Here is a 10,482-nt window from a genome sequence, read left to right as displayed (position 1 = left end):
ACAACCTACTTACACTTATGTGCCATATAGTTATGCACATGGTTTCTTCACTTCTGATATATATATTTATGTGTACAGTTTATTCATTGCTGAATTCTAGTATATACTTGAGCAAGAGATTTCTTCACTGCTGATAATGTATTTATGTGTCTAGTTTATTCACTGTTGGTTGGTATATACTTATTGTGAGGCAGTGATGGGAATAATATACGAGGGCTGGTATGTTTCCCCTATGATGCTCTTAGAGACATATTGAACCCGCTGGGGTGCATTGTGATTACAGCAACGCCTGTGTTTACAATGCAGAATAAAAGAAAGTTTAGATTTGGTCAAAATATTTGTCCAAATCAGTTTATAGGAAAACCTGACATGGTTTTTATTTCTAGGTTTGGTAGTGGGGTGAGTCTTTCCCTCCACTTCGGGGTTTTGGAAGTGGCTTAATGTCCACGATTCCCATTTAAACTCTCAGTGTTGATTTGGGTGTGTCAGTGTTTTGCTTGCAATTTGCAGAGCACGAGCTCTATGCAGGACAGGTCTCTGTATGAGGTTAAACACAGAGTTAATGACAACCCGGCTTCTGATGCACCCAAGGATGATATGGCAATGGGGTAATATATGGATTGTATCGGCTGACCCAGCTGCAATCCAGAGGATAAAACTGCCTTTAACTCTGTGAGTTTTAGGACAAAACAGACTATAAGTTGGACTTTATTGGGTCAATACCTGTTAAATTGTACTGTGTGAACATCGCCACACTACATATGCTGATGAATCCTGGCACTGTGAACTGAGGCATGCCCAAAAGCAAGCTGCATGTTGGCTGTCAAGCCTGCAATGCTACAGCTCAGGCTTGCCATCAGTATGGAGGAAATACTCAAGCAGTTGGCCTTCACTCAGCAGCAGAAGTTGCAGTTTCAGCGGCAACAGCAGGAGCAGCACCAGCAGCTTCACCAGCAACAGCAGCACAATCAGCAGCTGCTTGCTGCTTTAACAACAGCAGCAGAAGACTAATGACCTGATTCTGCCACAGATTGTGGCTCTATGAGAGACACCACCACCGCCGACCTCAATTCCTTCTGAGGCCCGGGACAAGTGGTCAACGCTGAGGAAGATGAGTCCTGAGGACAATATGGAAGCTTTCCTCACTGTTTTTGAATGCACAACGGAGTGGGAGAGCTTGCCAATTTCCCAGTGGGTTGAAGTGGTGGCCTTGTTTTTGATGGGAGATGCCCAGAAGGCCTTCCTTTACCTCAGTGGGGAGGATGTCCAGGACTATGGGAAACTCAAAGGTGAGATCCTTGCCCAACTAGGGGGTTAATACGTATGTACAGGCACAACGTATGTACAAGTGGTCTTTTGCGGGCATCTGACCTGCTAGGTCTGAGTCCTATGACTTGTTGCAGTTAGCCGATAAGTGGCTGCAGCCTGAGACCTTAAGCACAGCCCAAATGGTAGAGAGGTAGTAGTTGACCAGTTTGTATGAACTCTACCAGCAGCCATACAGCGTATGGTGGCCCAAGGGGACCCTGGAAACCTAGACCAGGTGGTTAGCCTGATCGAGTTGGGGATGTGAATTGCAGAGTATACCAGCCCTTGGAAGAGAAAACCCAAACAACTGTATCATATGAATCTGCTAAAAGCATGTAAGAACCAGGAATGTATGATTACGGATGTGATTCCGTTCGTATCGTCTGGGGACCGTCCGAAATCGGCTCGAGCAAATTAGTGCAGCAGAATACAGATGTGTTCTCGAAACTGCCTGGCCGTTCATCAGTGATGCGACATGACATTATCACCGAGCCTCAAGTAAGGGTACGAATGAAACCGCACCATGTGCCAGAGGCCCGGAGGCAAGCCATTGTGGCTAAGGTAAAACAAATGCTCCAGCTAGGAGTTATTGACGAGTCCTGGAGTGAATGGACTAGCACCATTGTACTGATTCCGAAGCCAGATGGATCATTACGATTTTTTAATGACTTCTGAAAATTGAATGAAGTGTTCAAAATTTGACCTTTATCCAATGCCATAGGTGTCATGATCCAGGACGGGGTTTCGCTTTGGCCCATCCTGGTCAGACAGGGGGTTAATTGTTTCTGCCTCTCTCTGGCAGAGGGTGGCTATTTAATGCTCACTGGACCTAGGTCCGGTGTCAGTTATACTCCTGCCCTCGGCTGAGTTAGTTGACCTCTTGTGTACGTGTGCCTTGTGCCTGATAACTTGTTGCTTGTTTGGTTTTGATCCGGTTCTGTCCCTGTTATGAGTTCTGCCTGTCCCTCTTGTACCGCACCGCCCTCTCGTGGATGACTCTCTGCTTGTGACTTGACTATTCTCTGCTCATCCCTTTTGTACCGCACCGCCCTCTCGTGTATGATCTCTGCTTGTCTGACCTGCGTTTTCCTCTCCTCTACTACAGTATTCCTGCAGTAGGTACATTACATCATCTGCAGTAGTAGGACGCTTAGGCTACTTTCACACTTGCATGAAAAAACGCATGCAAACGCATACAAGTGCTGCTTTTTTCAAGCATTTTTATACGCATGCAGGAAAAAACGCAGCGTTTGTAAACGTTTTTAGTGCGTTTTTAGTGCGTTTGCGTTTTTTTACACATTGTTTGTCCTCACCCAAAAAAAATGTAGATAAAAATCTGGCTACTCACACGACCAATGGGACGTCAGTGGCAGTGTGGTATGTTAATATATAGACCCTGTCTACAGTATTCTTCACGTTTCCTTGATTTTTCTCGTGTCAACATGGATCTGCGCTGGAAGAGTTTTCACTTCAACTTGGATTTGGACATTGCGATGACTAGGGCATATGCAGTTGCTTGCCATGAACAAAGGAAGAGAGAGAGACAGCGAAGAAGGCAGCGGCGGTGTATGTGGATACATCCGATTGTTGAACTTTGGGAGAGCCGTGGGGCGTACCACACCCTCTACAGTGAGCTACAGGAAAACCCAGAGAAATTTACAGATTATATCCGGATGTCCCAAGAAAGCTTCAGGGATTTGCTTGCTCGTGTCCAAGAATACATCCGGAGACAGGACACACAGCTCCGTCGTGCGATTCCTCCTGAGGAACGGCTCCTGGTGACATTACGGTACATAGTATTACCAAGGGGTGGGGTCTGATGGTTTGTTTTTTTTTACATGTACTATTCAAAACCTGGGATAATTATTTTTCGTGAATGTACTAATTTTTTATTTTATAGTTTTATAAAACCATATACAGAAATATTAATTTTACTTCTTTCTCTGTTTCGAAGATTCCTTGCGACTGGAGAAACCCTATCTTCACTACACTTCCAGTACCGTATTGGAATCTCTACCTTTTCTGGAATTGTTGCGGACACCTGCCGGGCGCTCTGGAACGTTCTTTGTCCAGAATTTATGCCCCTGCCCACCGCTGAAAAGTGGATGGAAATTGCTGACAAATTCTGGACAGTCTGCAATTTCCCCAACTGTTTGGGAGCTGTTGATGGATACGGATCATCAAACCCAAAAGAACTGGATCTGAGTACTATAATTACAAAAAGTACTTTTCAATAGTACTCATGGCCATTGCGGATGCCGGATGTATGTTTGTAGCAGTGGACATTGGAGCATTTGGCCGTGGTAATGACTAACAGGCTTTTAAAAACTCAGACATGGGCCGGAGGTTGTATGGCAACCAATTTAATTTCCCTATGCCACGGCCTCTTCCCACACCGAAGCTCCGCCACTGCCCTTTGTAATGGTTAGGGATGAGGCTTTTCAAATGTGCGCAAACCTACTGAAACCCTACTCCAGTCGGGACTTGGACCACACCAAAAAAATATTTAATTACAGGCTGATCAGCGCCAGAAGAACTCTTGAGTGTGCTTTGGGGATCCTTGTCAACAGATGACGAATTCTCGGCACAGCCATTAATCTTAAACTTGAAACAGTCGATGAGGTGGTGAAGGCGTGTGTGGTTCTACATAATTTTGTGATGGCTAAAGAGCACCCGACCTTTGAACTCGATGATGCTGCTCCCAACCCATTGCCTGAATTCACTCAGCACCCTCTCAGGTCATCCGTTGAAGTTGGCCAAATGAGGGACCAATTTGTGGCCTACTTTATCTCTGATGTAGGACAGGTGCACTGGCAAGATGAAATGGTGTAAGAATGTTTTCGTTTGTGTACGTTAATAAAAAACCTGATTTGATACCAGTACCAAGTGCACTATGTTTTTTACACTCCAATAAAATAAAAAACTTTCCATGTATACCTGTGAATTCATGATGTTCTCACACCTGGGCAGGTAAATACACATACAGTCATGGCCAAAAGTATTGACACCCCTGCAATTCTGTCAGATAATATTCAGTTTCTTCCTGAAAATGATTGCAAACACAAATTCTTTGGTATTATTATCTTCATTTAATTTGTCTTAAATGAAAAAACACAAAAGAGAATGAAGCAAAAAGCAAAACATTGATCATTTCACACAAAACTCCAAAAATGGGCCGGACAAAAGTATTGGCACCCTCAGCCTAATACTTGATTGCACAACCTTTAGCCAAAATAACTGCGACCAACCGCTTCCGGTAACCATCAATGAGTTTCTTACAATGCTCTGCTGGAATTTTAGACCATTCTTCTTTGGCAAACTGCTCCAGGTCCCTGATATTTGAAGGGTGCCTTCTCCAAACTGCCATTTTTAGATCTCTCCACAGGTGTTCTATGGGATTCAGGTCTGGACTCATTGCTGGCCACCTTAGAAGTCTCCAGTGCTTTCTCTCAAACCATTTTCTAGTGCTTTTTGAAGTGTGTTTTGGGTTATTGTCCTGCTGGAAGACCCATGACCTCTGAGGTAGACCCAGCTTTCTCACACTGGGCTCTAAATTATGCTGCAAAATTTGTTGGTAGTCTTCTGACTTCATAATGCCATGCACACGGTCACGCAGTCCAGTGCCAGAGGCAGCAAAGCAACCCCAAAACATCAGGGAACCTCCGCCATGTTTGACTTTAGGGACCGTGTACTTTTCTTTGAATGCCTCTTTTTTCTCCTGTAAACTCCATGTTGATGCTTTTGCCCTAAAAGCTCTACTTTTGTCTCATCTGACCAGAGAACATTCTTCCAAAATGTTTTAGGCTTTTTCAGGTAAGTTTTGGCAAACTCCAGCCTGGCTTTTTTATGTCTCGGGGTAAGAAGTGGAGTCTTCCTGGGTCTCCTACCATACAGTCCCTTTTCATTCAGATGCCGATGGATAGTACGGGTTGACACCTTTGTACCCTCGGACTGCAGGGCAGCTTGAACTTGTTTGGATGTTAGTGGAGGTTCTTTATCCAACATCCGCACAATCTTGCGTTGAAATCTCTTGTCAATTTTTCTTTTCCGGCCACATCTAGGGAGGTTAGCCACAGTGCCATGGGCTTTAAACTTCTTGATGACACTGCGCACGGTAGACACAGGAACATTCAGGTCTTTGGAGATGGACTTGTAGCCTTGAGATTGCTCATGCTTCCTCACAATTTGGTTTCTCAAGTCCTCAGATAGTTCTTTGGTCTTCTTTCTTTTCTCCATGCTCAATGTGGTACACACAAGGACACAGGACAGAGGTTGAGTCAACTTTAATCCATGTTAACTGGCTGCAAGTGTGATTTAGTTATTGCCAACACCTGTTAGGTGCCACAGGTAAGTTATAGGTGCTGTTAATTACACAAATTAGAGAAGCATCACATGATTTTTCGAACAGTGCCAATACTTTTGTCCACCCTCTTTGTTATGTTTGGTGTGGAATTATATCCAATTTGGCTTTAGGACAATTCTTTTTGTGTTTTTTCATTTAAGACAAATTAAATGAAGATAATAATACCAAAGAATTTGTGTTTGCAATCATTTTCAGGAAGAAACTGAGTATTATCTGACAAAATTGCAGGGGTGTCAATACTTTTGGCCATGACTGTATGAGTTAAACTGCAGCATCGCTAGTCTGCGTGAAATATATTGGTATGTAAGCAAAGCTGCAGGTTAAATATGATATGTGTATTAACCAGGCCATGATTGATAAATAGTTATGATTATGACATTTGAGCGACTTTGGTAGGATCGGGTTTCATGAAACCAAATTTGTTTCAAATGAAACAAAGTCGGAGATTCGTTCAAAACCAAACTCCAATGCAAGTCAATGGGGAATAAAAGTCTGCATTGAGTGGATGAATGTAATCAGCTCAATTCCAACTTTTATTTCCCATTAACTAACATTGTGGTAGTGTTTCGAACGAAACTCACCTTTTTTTCCCCTAGTTTCACCAGTTTGTGTTTCATGAAACCAGATCCTAATCGTTAAACTCTAGTTATTATACTAGGCCTTGGAATTTTACATATGACGTGTATTTTACCCATCAGTGGATTCAACACACAAGAGTATGTTGTTAATTACCAGGTATATCAATAATCCCCCTTGCCTAGTATCACAATAAGTGAAATGAGGATGGTAAAAACAGCCAATCCTCCAAACACTTTTTATGACACCTTGCAAAGTTTAAGTCGCATTGTGTGTACGGCGCAGTGTATGTAGGCGGCGCCAAAAACATTAATCAAGCTTTGTTATGGTGAACCAGAAATTTAAATTTATTTTTAACTGCAAAAAAACCTTTATTTTTTTCTGCGTTTGGGGGCAAATGGTTGCAAGTTGGGGGTGTGCACTGAAGATGCAGAACTTACAGTTGAAGAAGGTGTTCTAGGGGAAGGGGCAACAAAACTTGTGGGGGAAGGGAGTCCAGTTATGGGAATTGAACTAGAAACACTAGGAGGAGAGGAGAGAGGTTCAGGTACATTGGTCCTAAGTGCTTGTCTCCGTAAACTTGTCTGCCTGGACCTACTTGGGCCCAATGCCTGCCTTGATTGTTGGCGCATTGAACTTGGGGCAAATAACGAATGTGGGTCCCCCGTATGCTGCTGTGGCTGCTGCTGCTGTGGCTGCTGCTGTGGCTGCTGCTGAGGCTGCTGATGCTCTGTGGTGGCGGTGGCAGTGCTCATCCTTGCAGGAGGACTGGTGGCGGCAGTGATGGTCCAGGTTTGCGGAGTGTTTGCAGCAGGGCTGTTCCACGTTTGCGTTGTGTTGACTGTGCTCCAAGCATGCATGGGGGTGGCGGTGGTGCTCCAGACAGGAGCAGCGCTTGCCATGGTGGTGTCGGTGAAGTGACCAGCAGCACTCAGACTTGTGGTGGTGTAACGGTGGGTGTCCTGGCTTTGAATAGAGGTGTCCGTGCAATGGTATGCAGCACAAGTTGGTAGTGAAGAAGCATCAGCTGTGGATTAAAGACACAGATTAATAAAAATAAAAACCCAAAAATTATAGTACTTACGATCTGGTGGCAAGGACAGGTCTTAGGAACTACAACGCGTGATAGTATCGGTATCTTGTTCTTGTCCTTGACGCAGAACCACTGCGAACCTGGCACTCAGCATGAACATCACTGTTGAAGTGGTCCTTGATCGAGCGCCAACGTGTATGGACTTTGTCCACTGTTGGAAAAACAAACAACATGTAACAATTGTGTTTGATGCATGACATATGCTATCACTAAACCCAACAGTGCCATCAAGGACAATAGTCACTGCGGCACAATACAGCAATACAATACCCAAAGCAGTCACTGTTGAGCCAGATGACACTGTTGGGTTTCCTGCTAGAATATATCTAGCACGAAACCCAACAGTGCCATCAAGGCAAATAGTCACTGCGGCACAATACAGCAATACAATACCCAAAGCAGTCACTGTTGAGCCAGATGACACTGTTGGGTTTCCTGCTAGCAAATATCTAGCATGAAACCCAACAGTGCCATCAAGGCAAGTAGTCACTGCAGCACAATACAGCAATACAGTACCCAAAGCAGTCACTGTTGAGCCAGATGACACTTTTGGGTTTCCTGCTAGCATATATCTAGCACAAAACCCAACAGTGCCATCAAGGCAAATAGTCACTGCAGCACAATACAGCAATACAATACCCAAAGCAGACACTGTTGAGCCAGATGACACTGTTGGGTTTCCTGCTAGCATATATCTAGCACGAAACCCAACAGTGCCATCAAGGCAAATAGTCACTGCGGCACAATACAGCAATACAGTACCCAAAGCAGTCACTGTTGAGCCAGATGACACTGTTGGGTTTCCTGCTAGAATATATCTAGCACAAAACCCAACAGTGCCATCAAGGACAATAGTCACTGCGGCATAACAGATCAGGGAAATACTTACTAAGCGCCTTTTTGGAGGATGCAGTGGCGCTGTCCCAGCCATCCATTAACGCTGCAGCCACCTCATTCCATAGCCGCCGAGTCACCACATTGTCCTTGTACAGTCGGTCACAGCTGTCCTACAATGGGGCACGCTCCTGGACCAGGCGGATAAGTTGCTCATTATCCAGGTATACGTCTTTATCCCGTTGTGGAACCTAGACAAAACACATTCATTAGAATATTCGAACTTTGTGTGAATAAAAAGTCACAAAAAAGATCCAGAAAAGAGGAAATATAGAAGATAAAATATAAAGAACATTACAAATCATTTGATACTTACATTCCGTATCACCACCGGGACTTGGCTTGGCTGCTCCTGCTGTTCGCCCTCACTAGTCACATCTGCAGAAGATGACGATGTATGAAAAAAAACAAACAAACATAAGAGATTTGGAGAAGCAGCAGATATACTTACCAAACGCACGAAAATAATCACCTCATGGTCTGCTTGCGCCAGTTCCTGCCGGGATGGGGAATATTCAGATTCCGAAGACATACTGCATGTAAAAATAATAAAACGCATTAGTACATATACAATTTAAAAGGACAGGCATACATTTTTAGATGTAATAATACTCACATTCTTGACGCTGAAGCTAGGATTGAAGATGGGTTCGTTTTCTGCTGAATTTCTGCTCTCCAGTCTGTCTCTATAGTTGTGGTACAGTGCTGGCAGGCACCTCCTTTATATAGACATGATTTTTGGGGGGTTGGGAATTTCATAACTTGTCTAACCAGTGGACACCAAAAAAACGCATGCGCAAAAAAACGCATACATGCGCATGCCAATGCACACCTATGCGCACCCATAGACCATAATGGTCATTTTTTGCGCAAAACGTGCGCATACGTGTGCATGCATTTTTTTAAAGCGGTTGGACGGACCAAAAAATGCAACACGTAGCGTCTGGAAAATAAAATCGCACACCACAAAAAAACGCAGCGCACGAAAAATGCATACGTGCGCATGCCAATGCGCATGTATGCGCACCCATGTTAAATATAGTGGAAAAAAGCATGCACACGTATGCGCAAAAACGCAGCGCAAAAAAACGCAAATGTGAAACCAGCCTAAGCCCCGCCCCCTGCAGTCACATGATCGTAGGTCCTGGTACTCCTTACTATTTTCCGTGCCTCAGGTCCTGTCTGCTAAACCTTCACTACCATATTGAGCCCCGTGCTTTCCCACAGTGTGGGTAAGTCACCCTGCTCAGCCGTGGCTGTTGCCGACGCTGACAGGATCCTGACATTATAACTGACCGTTACCTTTTTTTTTTCTCTGCTTCCCTTCTCCTGTGTGTGTGAAGGATCATATGCATGCTCTTTCTGAGCAGGTAAAGCACCTGACTCAGATGTCTCAGAGACTCCTGGGGGAACAACTAGCCCTGGCTCAGTCTCAGCAGCTGTTCGCTGACACTATGCAGGGGGTTTTATCATCAGGGGCTCAGGAGGTTACAGTAATTTCCCCTGAATCTCCGGTTAAGTTACCGGATACTTTTTCTGGATATAGAAGGGAATTCAAAGTGTTCAAGGAGTGCTTTAAGCTTTTTTTTTCATTGAGACCACTCTCTTCGGGGGATGAAAGTCAGAGAGTAGGGGTCATTATGTCTCTATTAAGGGGAGCTCCCCAGGCTTGGGCTTTCTCCCTTCCTACCACTGCCCCCGAGCGTATGACTGTGGATGCATTTTTTGAGGCCTTGGGGCATATTTATGATGAGCCTGATCGGATGCGTATGGCTGAGGACAGGGTGATGAGTGTGTGTCAGGGTAAGCACTCAGCCGAGTGGTTCTGCTCAGGGTTCAGACGCTGGACTGCTGAGGTCTGCTGGAATGATGCCGCCCTCCAGGGTTTGTTCTGTAGAGGCCTGTCTGAACATCTAAAAGATGCCTTAGCTCTCCACCCTCCGCCTGTTTCCCTGGAGGAGGCTATGACACAAGCCGTCCGAATGGATCGCAGGCTACGGGCCAGGGGACTGATGCAGGTTGAAACCCCATTATTTTCTCAAGGAAGGGGAGCCAGTCTTACATTGAAAACCATGGATATGGGAACCATCGACTTCAAGGAGAAAGGAAAGAGACAACGGCGCTTGGGAAAGTTCTGTTTTTTCTGTGGGGATTTCCGGACATTGGAAAAAGGATTGCCCTTCTTGTCCACCAACCTGCAAGCGACTGAGCCCGGGTGATTGTTGTGGAGGTCACCCAGGCTCTCAGG

At 44.8% G+C, this 10,482-nt stretch overlaps 1 long non-coding RNA gene across 1 annotated transcript; it reads right to left on the bottom strand.

Moving 5' to 3' along the window:
* Positions 1 to 6,585: 6,585 nt before the first annotated feature.
* On the bottom strand, positions 6,586 to 9,268 carry LOC141092035 (uncharacterized). Its single transcript, XR_012232662.1, has 3 exons — positions 8,551 to 9,268; positions 8,230 to 8,425; positions 6,586 to 7,491 (listed from the first exon to the last, which is right to left on the bottom strand). It is a non-coding gene; the product is annotated as an uncharacterized lncRNA (long non-coding RNA).
* Between the last annotated feature and the right edge of the window lie 1,214 nt (positions 9,269 to 10,482).

This window comes from Dendrobates tinctorius, unplaced genomic scaffold, assembly GCF_039654945.1.
Source record: "Dendrobates tinctorius isolate UK_male_01 unplaced genomic scaffold, ASM3965494v1 ptg000057l, whole genome shotgun sequence".
NCBI classification, from domain to species: Eukaryota; Metazoa; Chordata; class Amphibia; order Anura; family Dendrobatidae; genus Dendrobates; species Dendrobates tinctorius.
This window is presented reverse-complemented; position numbering and strand designations above follow the sequence as displayed.